General features: G+C 48.8%; 1 pseudogene; it reads right to left on the bottom strand.

Moving 5' to 3' along the window:
• Positions 1-296: 296 nt before the first annotated feature.
• On the bottom strand, positions 297-9,979 carry LOC139372284 (zona pellucida sperm-binding protein 3-like; annotated as a pseudogene).
• Between the last annotated feature and the right edge of the window lie 570 nt (positions 9,980-10,549).

Here is a 10,549-nt window from a genome sequence, read left to right as displayed (position 1 = left end):
ACATACCCCAAGCGACTTACAGCTGTAATCGCAGCAAAAGGTGGCGCTACAAAGTATTAACTTAAGGGGGCTGAATAATTTTGCACGCCCAATTTTTCAGTTTTTGATTTGTTAAAAAAGTTTGAAATATCCAATAAATGTCGTTCCACTTCATGATTGTGTCCCACTTGTTGTTGATTCTTCACAAAAAAATACAGTTTTATATCTTTATGTTTGAAGCCTGAAATGTGGCAAAAGGTCGCAAAGTTCAAGGGGGCCGAATACTTTCGCAAGGCACTGTTCAGCCAACACAAAAGTCATTCACCTGTTGTGCTCTGGTAGTTGACCTCTAGTTGAGACGCCTGCTCCTCGGGGAACTCATTCGTCTGTACCCAGTCAGGGTCCTGAACTAAGATGGCACTGAGGGCAGCATCCGCATTCCCATCTATCTGTTGTGAAACAGTAATCAGTCAGTGTACACAATCGGATGGGGAAGAGATGCAAGCTAGACTCCACTTGATAGAAAAGCACCACTAGCACTGATGGTCAAATCATAAACTTCAAAGATTACTCTGGTAGAATACAATGTCAGTCGGCAGACTCCTCCCCTTTCTCAGGACACAGGTGTAGTCACAGCAGCCACACACCAGGTCATCCCCACCTGCTGAAACCCACCTTAGAGGAAAGAAAACGAGACCTGGGGTCTTCAGAAAATGCAAAAAAAATAAAACCATGTATAGCTTTCGGTCCTAGTTCTATACAAATCCAATATATAAACATCCAGGTTTGCAGAATTATAGTTGTGTGCAGTATAAACTCAATCCCCAGAGACAAACCGGTTTGCCTCTGTTGTAAACTAGCAAGCCATGTGTTCTGAGTCAATGGAAGCAGAGGCCGACATTGCTCTCTGTCACGACTTCCGCCGAAGTCGGTCCCTCTCCTTGTTCGGCGATCGACGTCACCGGCTTTCTAGCTACCACCGATCCACTTTTCATTTTCCATTTGTTTTGTCTTTGTTTACACACCTTTTTTCAATCACACAATCACTTGTTCATTATTTAACCCTCTTTTCCCCACATGGTTTTTGTGAGTGATTGTTTATTTGTAATTTTTGTCTGTCATGGTGTACGTGTATTTGTTACTTTGTGTATTTTACATTTTGAGCAAAGTGTGTTTAATTACTCATATCTGCTGTCCTGCGCCTGACTCTCTACACCAGCTACACCTAGGACCCATTACAGAATTACTCACCCGAAGAATGGAGTCAGCAGGAGCAGACGCCCTCCCTGTTCCAGTGGAGTAGCGGGTTCAGCAGCACGTGACCATGTTGCAATGTCTGGGCACTGCCATGGATCACATGCTGCAGACTATGGATTGTTTGGAGAGGGGAGGAGGTTTTTCAGCGCCTCCACCAGCTCCACTACAACAGGTCCCACTGTCTACCCCTCTTTCCCCTGGTCCCAGCGGGATTCGACTCGGGCTCCTGAGGGAGTATGATGGGACGGCTGCCAGAAGCCAGGGTTTTTTACTGTAGCTGTAGCTCTACCTGACGACCGTCCACCTGGCTCCTTCGGGGCGTGAGAGTGTGTCCACCCTCGACTCCTGCCTCTCAGGCAAAGCCCTGGAGTGGGCCAACGCCGTATGGTGTGAGGGAGATGCGGCGTTGGATCATTACGCAGAGTTCACCCGCCGTTTTCGGGCAGTGTTCGACCACCCACCTGAGGGTCGAGCGACGGGTGAACGTCTGTTCCAGCTGAGGCAGGGGACGAGGAGTGCGCAGGATTTCGTATTGGACTTCCGGACCCTGGCCGCCAGTGCAGGATGGGAACGACAATGGCCCTGATCGATCACTACATGTGCAGTCTGCGTGAGGACGTCCGTCGGGAGTTGGCCTGCAGAGACACCACACTCACATTGGACCAGCTGGTGGACCTGTCCATCCGGTTGGACAACCTGCTGACTGCCCGCGGACGTCCGGATCGGGACCTGTCAGTTCCATTCCACAGTACCTCCGCTCTGAAGTCCATGGAGCTGGGAGGTGCTGCACTTAGGTCGACCGGAGGAGGGGCCATTCCCTGCACCATCTGTGGCCGCAGAGGGCACACTGCTGGTCGGTGCTGGAGGGGTCCCTCAGGGAGTCGAGGCAGCAGGCTCACCCAGAGCCCCCTGTTGCTCACATGTATGTGTTTGTTTCATTTCCTGAGTTTTCCTCGCATTCCCAGCATAAGGCACTAGTAGATTCAGGCACAGCTAGGAATTTTATTGATCGTTCTTTTGCTCATAGTTTAGGGATTCCCCTTGTTCCTGTGGATATGCCTTTCCCTGTGCACACCCTAGATAGTTGACCATTAGGGTCAGGGCTGATTAGGGAGGCCACCGCTCCACTTGACATGGTCACGCAGGAGGGTCATGAGGAGAAAATCAGTCTCTTCCTTATTGATTCTCCTGCGTTTCCCGTGGTGCTGGGCTTACCCTGATTGGCCTGTCATGACCCCACTATTTCGTGGCAACAGAGGGCTCTCAAGGGGTGGTCACAAGAGTGCTCAGGGAGGTGTGTGGGAGTTTCCATCGGTGCGACTACGGTGGAAAGTTCAGGCCAGGTCTCCACCGTGCACATCCCCTCAGAATATGCCGATTTGGCTCTCGCCTTCTGCAAGAAGAGGGCGACTAAATTACCACCTCATCAACGGGGGGATTGTGCGATAAATCTCCTGGTAGACGCATCACTTCCCAGGAGCCACGTGTATCCTCTGTCACAGGAGGAGACGGTGGTTATGGAAACATATGTCTCCGAAGACGGCATTTAGTACCACCTCAGGGCACTATGAGTACCTCGTCGTGCCATACGTGTTGATGAATGCTCCATCAGTCTTCCAGGCCTTTGTTGACAAGATTTTCCGGGACCTGCACGGGCAGGGTGTAGTGGTGTATATTGATGACATTCTGATATACTCCGCTACACGCGCCGAGCATGTGTCTCTGGTGCGCAAGGTGCTTGGTTGACTGTTGGCATGACCTGTTGGCATGACCTGTAAGGCTGAGAAATGTCTGTTCTTCCAACAGTATGTCTCCTTCTTAGGGTACAGCATTTCCACGTCAGGGGTGGAGATGGAGAGTCATGTAGCAGCTCCCATTACCTCACTGCTGAAGGGAGGACCGGTGTGGTTGCAGTGGTCGGCTGAGGAGGACAGGGCTTTTGGTCAGCTGAAGGCTCTGTTGACCTCGGCTCCCGTGCTGGCTCATCCAGATCCCTCCTTGGCGTTCATAGTTGAGGTGGACGCATCCGAGGCTGGGATAGGAGCCGTGCTCTCTCAGCGCTTGGGCACGCCATCAAAGCTTCGCCCCTGTGCCTTCTTTTCGAAGAAGCTCAGCTCGTCGGAGCGAAACTATGATGTGGGGGATCGGGAGCTGTTGGCTGTTGTCAAGGCTCTGAAGGCGTGGAGACATTGGCTTGAGGGGGCTAAACACCCTTTTCTCATCTGGACTGACCACCGCAAGCTGGTGTACATCCGGGTGGCGAAGAGACTTTTCTCTCGCCAGGCAAGGTGGGCTATGTTCTTTACCCGTTTTGTTTTCACCCTCTCCTACAGACCAGGTACCCAGAACGCTAAGGCAGACGCACTATCCCGGATGTATGACACAGAGGAGCGGTCCATGGATCACACTCCCATACCGGCCTCTTGCCTGGTGGCACCGGTGGTGTGGGAGCTGGACGCGGACATCGAGCGGGCGTTACGCACAGAGCCCACTCCCCCCCCAGTGTCCAGCTGGGCGCCTGTATGTTCCGTCTACTGTCCACGACCGTTTGATCTATTGGGCCCATACGTCACCCTCCTCTGGTCATCCTGGCATCGGGCGGACGGTGCGTTGCCTTAGTGGGAAGTACTGGTGGCCCACCTTGGCCAAGGACGTGAGGGTTTATGTTTCCTCCTGCTCGGTGTGCGCCCAGTGCAAGGCTCCCAGGCACCTGCCCAGAGGGAAATTACAACCCCTACCTGTTCCACAACGGCCGTGGTCGCACTTGTCGGTGGACTTCCTCCCTCACAGGGCAACACCACGATCCTGGTCATTGTGGATCGGTTTTCTAAGTCCTGCCGTCTCCTCCCTTTGCCCGGTCTCCCTACGGCCCTACAGCACTACGGGGTGCCTGAGGACATAGTCTCTGATCGAGGTCCCCAGTTCGCGTCCAGGGTCTGGAGAGCGTTCATGGAACGTCTGGGGGTCTCTGTCAGCCTCACCTCAGGTTTTCACCCCGAGAGTAACAGGCAGGTGGAGAGAGTCAACCAGGATGTGGGTAGGTTTCTGCGGTCATATTGCCAGGACCGGCCGGGGGAGTGGGCGGCGTTCATCCCCTGGGCAGAGATGGCCCAAAACTCACTCCGCCACTCCTCCACTAACCTCTCTCCTTTCCAGTGCGTACTGGGGTATCAGCCGGTTCTGGCACCGTGGCATCAGAGTCAGATCGAAGCTCCAGTGGTGAACTAATGGTTCAAGCACTCGAAGGAGACCTGAGACGCTGCCCATGTGCACCTACAACGGGCCGCAAGGCGGCAAAAAGGGGAACTGGGCGCACCGGGGAACTGGGTCTGGCTCTCGACCCGAAACCTGCCCCTCCGCCTGCCCTGCCGGAAGCTGGATCCGCGGTTTGTGGGGACATTTAAAGTCCTGAGGAGACTGAATGAGGTATGTTACAGGTTACAGCTTCCCCCAGATTATCGTATTAACCCCTCGTTCCATGTGTCTCTCCTCAGGTCGGTGGTGGCAGGTCCACTCCAGGAAGCTGAGGTGCGGGATGTTCCTCTGCCCCCTCTGGACATCGAGGGGGCACCGGCGTATGCCGTTCGAGCTATCCTGGACTCGAGGTGTTGGGTGAGGGGCCTTCAGTACCTCGTGGAGTGGGAGGGGTACTGTCGGGAGGAGAGATGCTGGGTGCCGGTGGAGGACGTCCTGGACCCTTCGTTGCTGCGGAATTTCCACCGTCTCCATCCGGATTGCCCTGCGACTCGTCCTCCGGGTTGTCCCCGAGGTCGGTGTCGGTGCGCTGCTGGAGCCGCGTGTCAAGGGGGGGGTACTGTCACGACTTCCGCCGATGTCGGTCCCTTTCCTTGTTCGGGAGGCGGTCGAAGTCACCGGCTTTCTAGCTACCGCCGATCCACTTTAAATTTTCCATTTGTTTTGTCTTTGTTTCACACACCTGTTTTCAATCCCACAATCACTTGTTCATTATTTAACCCTCTGTTCCCCACATGGTTTTTGTGAGTGATTGTTTATTTGTGATTTGGGTCTGTCATGTGCACGTGTATTTGTTACTTTGTGTATTTTACATTTTGAGCAAAGTACGTTTAATTACTCATATCTGCTGTCCTGCGCCTGACTCTCTACACCAGCTACACCTAGGACCCATTACACTCTCAGATGACATGTGATGTACATCTTTAGGATGGTAGGAGAGATATTACTTGTACAGGGTTGTGTTCATTAGAGTAAACAGCAGAAAATCAAAGTCATTGTTTCTTATTGGACAAGTCCAGGTATTCCACCTGTTTGTTTTCTTCCATTTATTGCCTAATGCACAAGACAAGTGAGTACAGTACATACAGACTAAAAAAAAAATGGCCTTCAGGTGAATGTATCGGTACTCACAGAGCTCCTCTCATCTTGGTGGAACCTGAAGTCCTCAAGCTGAAACTAGGGTTTGTCATCCTGGGTTTGCTGCAGGAAGTGGGACTTGGAGCCTGTATGTCTAGCATCAGTAAGACACCTGATGGGGTGAAATAAAAACAAAGTTGAATTTACATTCACAATATACAGAAGTACGGTAAGCTGGAAGGGGAACACACACTCACCGCTCACGCACCCATGGTTCTCAATAAAGGAATATCTAGGTTCAGGGGCCAGCGTATCCACACAGCTGTCCACGTAGACATGGAGAGTTGTGTGGTGGGCTTGGATAATGGAGGCTTCAATGCTCATGACATGCCCCAGAAAGTAGACACTGGAGGGCCTTACAATGGAGGTGTCATAATACCCATAAAACCTAGCAGTCAAACAGGGAAATTGTTCTAGTTGTTTTCCACCATTCATTTTTCCCATAGGGGATTTTAGAAACACTTATAAACAAGATTAATTTTGTAAATATATTCTGCTCTATTTACTCTCAGATTCTAAAATGCTAATTAGCATCAATGTAGACCATGCAAAACTTCAAATCCCTGTAAGGTCCTGCATGTCATCTCTAGCTGACACCTTTGCTAACAGGTATTGTGTCAATTTCAAACTTGCACAAGACAGTACAAAGAAGTGTCAATATAAAGAGATTTAGCCAATTTATTCATTACTACATTTAGCTATCATTAGATAGTTAATCCAGAGATGCTTACCTTTGCCTTGATTTGGCAGTCTCGTCCAGATCATCATGGCATTTGTAGTGCTTTATGAAAGCCACATTAGCAGTTAATTAGCATTTAATTGGGGGGGGGGGGGGGGGGGGGTAAATACAGGAGAATATATTCATTAAAGTGACTGTCCTAGAGAGATTTACACGTTATCAAAATGTCATGGCAGAGTAAGCCTACATAAAAATGCCCTATGGGGAAGATGATTGGAACCATTTCCCTGTTTGACCGCTAGGTTTTATGGGTATTATGACTGATACAATGTTACTCTATAATCCAAAATGGCAGAGGTCAACTTTAAAGGTGTGGTCTCACCTATGTTCTATACCCACCTGTCATGAGCCTGAGAGAAAAGACCAGCTGCTGCTCTGCAACCTTGGTGGAGGCAAAGGGAACCCAGGTAGGCTTCAGAGCATTACTGGTCACATTGTGCTTCCTGATGGATACAAATGTTTTACAGCCAAAGCCAGGGTTGTGTTCATTAGAGCATGATATGGAAAACATTTGAAAAGTGAGAATGAAATAAAAGTACTTACCTTTGATAATGGCATTCAACTCCAACCTCAGCATAATTTGTTCTTACAATGGGAGTGCCTTAAACTGGTGATGGTGTGTAGATAAGGGTACAGATATAGATGAGTACATCCTCTGTTATCTAAAAGAAAACAAAGTCACTTTCCAGCACTACAACACCACTAAGCATCAATACAATCCACTCTTCCTTGTACAAAGACAGTGACTCTGAAATCTACAGATGTTCTGTTCCATTTCTCATTCCAAACTAAATAAATTAATGTGTTCTTTTGTAGCTTGCAACAATTATGGAAGATAACTATTCGTTGTACAATTTCCCCATACACACAGGCCCAAACATACCATTAGCATACCATTAGCATTACCATTAGCATGCTCCTATATCCTAGCAGCTCAGTCTCAAACAGCAGCCTCTGGTCAGCATGGTCAAACTCTGTGGATGCATGGTGCTTCCAGAGTGGCACAGTGGTCTAAGGCACTTAGGGTTCAGGGATGTCCTTGTCCCATCGTGCACTAGCGACTCCCTGTGGCAGGCCGGGCGCAGTGCATGCTGACACGATCCCCAGGTGTACGGTGTTTCCTCCGACACATTGGTGTGGCTGACTTCCGGGTTAAGTGGGCATTGTGTCAAGAAGCAGTGCGGCTTGGTTGGGTTGTGTTTCAGAGGACGCACAGCTCTCGACCTTTGCCTCTCCCGAGTCCTTACAGGAGTTGCAGCAATGAGACAAGACTGTAACTACCAATTGGATACCACGAAATTGGGGGGGGAAGTTGTTGTTTTTTACTCTGGATGCACAGCCTCCCAGGGTCAGATCAGATGGTTGGATCAACTGACCGTTCCCTAGGAAATCCTGCTTGACCTCCACCCGAACCACGTCCTGCCTGTACTGGACCGCTACACTGGTCACAGACACTGGATTCTTCAGCTCAAACTTCACTCGGCCCTGCACAGGAGGTTTCCCCGGTTGAAACGCCTGTTGATTTCTGGCAGGCTGTTGAGGTTCATATTTTACAGGCACCTGGGTTGGTTTTTGAACAGGTTTCTATATTCAAACGGTATAGGAGATGGTGCAGGTTTCCCATGCTCAGTTTGCACAGGGATTTGAACAGGTATCCTTTGTTCAAATGGCATAGGTGTCTGAAAAGGCCTGAAGAGGTTTTGTGTATCACTGAATTACCCGAATGAGACAAGCACAACAAACCCAATCAAATCTACTCTCAACCCCATTCTGATTTTTGACATAGTGTCCGTTGTGGATTCAATGACATTTCATTTTAAAGCAGAATCTGTGAGCTTGCGCCTGTCTCCTTCCACTTGTCGTTTGTGAAATTGCAGCCCGGAGAGTTGCGCAAGACTATGGATGTGTCTCAGCACTCTTTCATGGTTTTCTTTCCTTGTCTCCTGTCACTCATAGAGGGTAGGACATGAAATGACTCTACACTTTTGAGATGTACCCTCAGTATGAGCTCATAAGCGAATACTCATACTAACCACACTATCCGTACTATTTGTGACTATTTGTGACGTGAATTGAGTATATAGTGTGCTTATTGGTCATAGAATGGATATAGATTTTTCATTTTAAAATAGAGTTTTATGAGCCCTATGAGCAAAAGTCACCACACCTTGGGGGTTTGAAACCTGGCCTTTATACAGGGATCTTAAACGTCCATGTCAGATGATCAAGAGGCTCCAGTGGCTTGAAGAATGTGGACTGTGTGTGTGTGTGTGTGTGTGTGTGTGTGTGTGTGTGTGTGTGTGTGTGTGTGTGTGTGTGTGTGTGTGTGTGTGTGTGTGTATTCGTGTGTGTGCGCATGTTCGTGTGTAGGTGATTTATGATCGTTCCCTGTGGTGCGTCAGATGGAGGGGAGTGTGAGGGACAGTGAGCAGGCCTCATCTGGAGCCTATATGGGTTGTCAACAGGCCTGTCAATCATACCTAAGGGGCGGGGAGACAGAGGGGCAGGAAGTACATGGCCCCAGTATTTATGGTTGAATTACAATATGAAAACCTCCTCACTGCCTGACCTCTACCCTTGTTGACTTGCATGTAAAGAAATAGGAAATGCTTGGATGGGTATCATGAATGTGGCAAAAATATAGCAGAAATGTTCTCTAGGCTTCAGTTCAACAGGCTAACCCAGTCTTGTTGTGTGAAGATGATTCAGGTTTAAACACACACACACACACACACACACAGCCACACAGACATCCACACACAAACACACACCAACTCGTCTGTGGAAATTATGAAAAGAAACATCACATATTCATTTTCAAGGACTGTTCTTGGAAGAATTAGCAAACCCATCTCCCATAACTCATAATACAATACAATACCTACCTTTGCGTTGAAATACTGGAATACATTAACCATCTTTCCTCAACCATTTTTCCCAAAATACATCCTACCTGAAAAGCCATTGTCAGGAACTGGCTGTTATCTCCCGATCAGCAGGCAAACAAAAGGCAGAGGAGAGAATAGAGACTATAGCCCTGAGATGAGTCTGAGGCTGCCCCAAATGGCACCCTGATCCAGTCTGGCAGTGCACTGTATAGGGAATAGGGTGCCATTTAGGATGCAGTTTGAGTCTTAGCCCCGGTCTGTCAGTCAGCTCCCTTGGTCTATTTCTCCATCTAACTTAGTTAACAGGCTCTAATGTGGCCCTTGGGGAGCCCTAATTTGGCCCCTGAGGGCCTCCAGATAGGGCCTGGCAACCTCTACGACTCTGTTTCCAATAAACCTGGCCCATCTGGAGCTGAAGGGGAGCGCAGGAAGCAGGTAGCCATGACAACAACCCCCCCTCACACACACACACACACACACACACACACACACACACACACACACACACACACACACACACACACACACACACACACACACACACACACACACACACACACACACACACACACACACACACAAAGTCACACACACACTTGATACTCAAACACCCACACTCTGCTGCACCAGCAAACCAGCTGCTCATGTGTTTATTAAATGAGAGAGCAGGGATTGGGGAAAGCTGTTGACCATAGGAGGGCACTGTGCTCCTTACTTGACCCATCTTGTCTAACTTTGCACTCCAAGGGATAGTCACCGATATGAAGTTTCAAGTTAAAGTTTTTTTATTAGTTGTATGGCATACACCGTCCAGCAAAATGCATACTTGCAGGTTCCTTCTTGACAATAATAAATAATAAAATACAAGAATAAGTTGTGTTTTTGATTGAGATTCTAAAATGCACCTACAGTATATGGGTTCTATACTTAATTCCATGTTACACCTACTCAGTTTTCACATGGACACAGAGTAGCAGTTGCATTGCCACTGTCCTGTTATGAGCCTCATCAAAAAAGTGTTGTCTGTGTGTGGACGATGTAAATGGGATGGAAGCCAGCACAGATGTTCTGTAACACCAACACACTGATATAGACCAACACAAATACACACTTATAATACAACCTCGCAGAGTCAGAAATGAGGTGATTTTGCCACTGCTCCACAGTGGAACATATGGGTAACGGTTATGATGCTCATCTAGGATGTGTAGGAGAGACAGAAGTAGTTATAGCCTTCTGCTTTGGGGAGTGAGAAGTGTTCAAGATTAGCAGGTTTATTGCTTGTTCATCATCA

The sequence above is a fragment of the Oncorhynchus clarkii genome, chromosome 18, assembly GCF_045791955.1.
Source record: "Oncorhynchus clarkii lewisi isolate Uvic-CL-2024 chromosome 18, UVic_Ocla_1.0, whole genome shotgun sequence".
NCBI lineage: Eukaryota > Metazoa > Chordata > Actinopteri > Salmoniformes > Salmonidae > Oncorhynchus > Oncorhynchus clarkii.
This window is presented reverse-complemented; position numbering and strand designations above follow the sequence as displayed.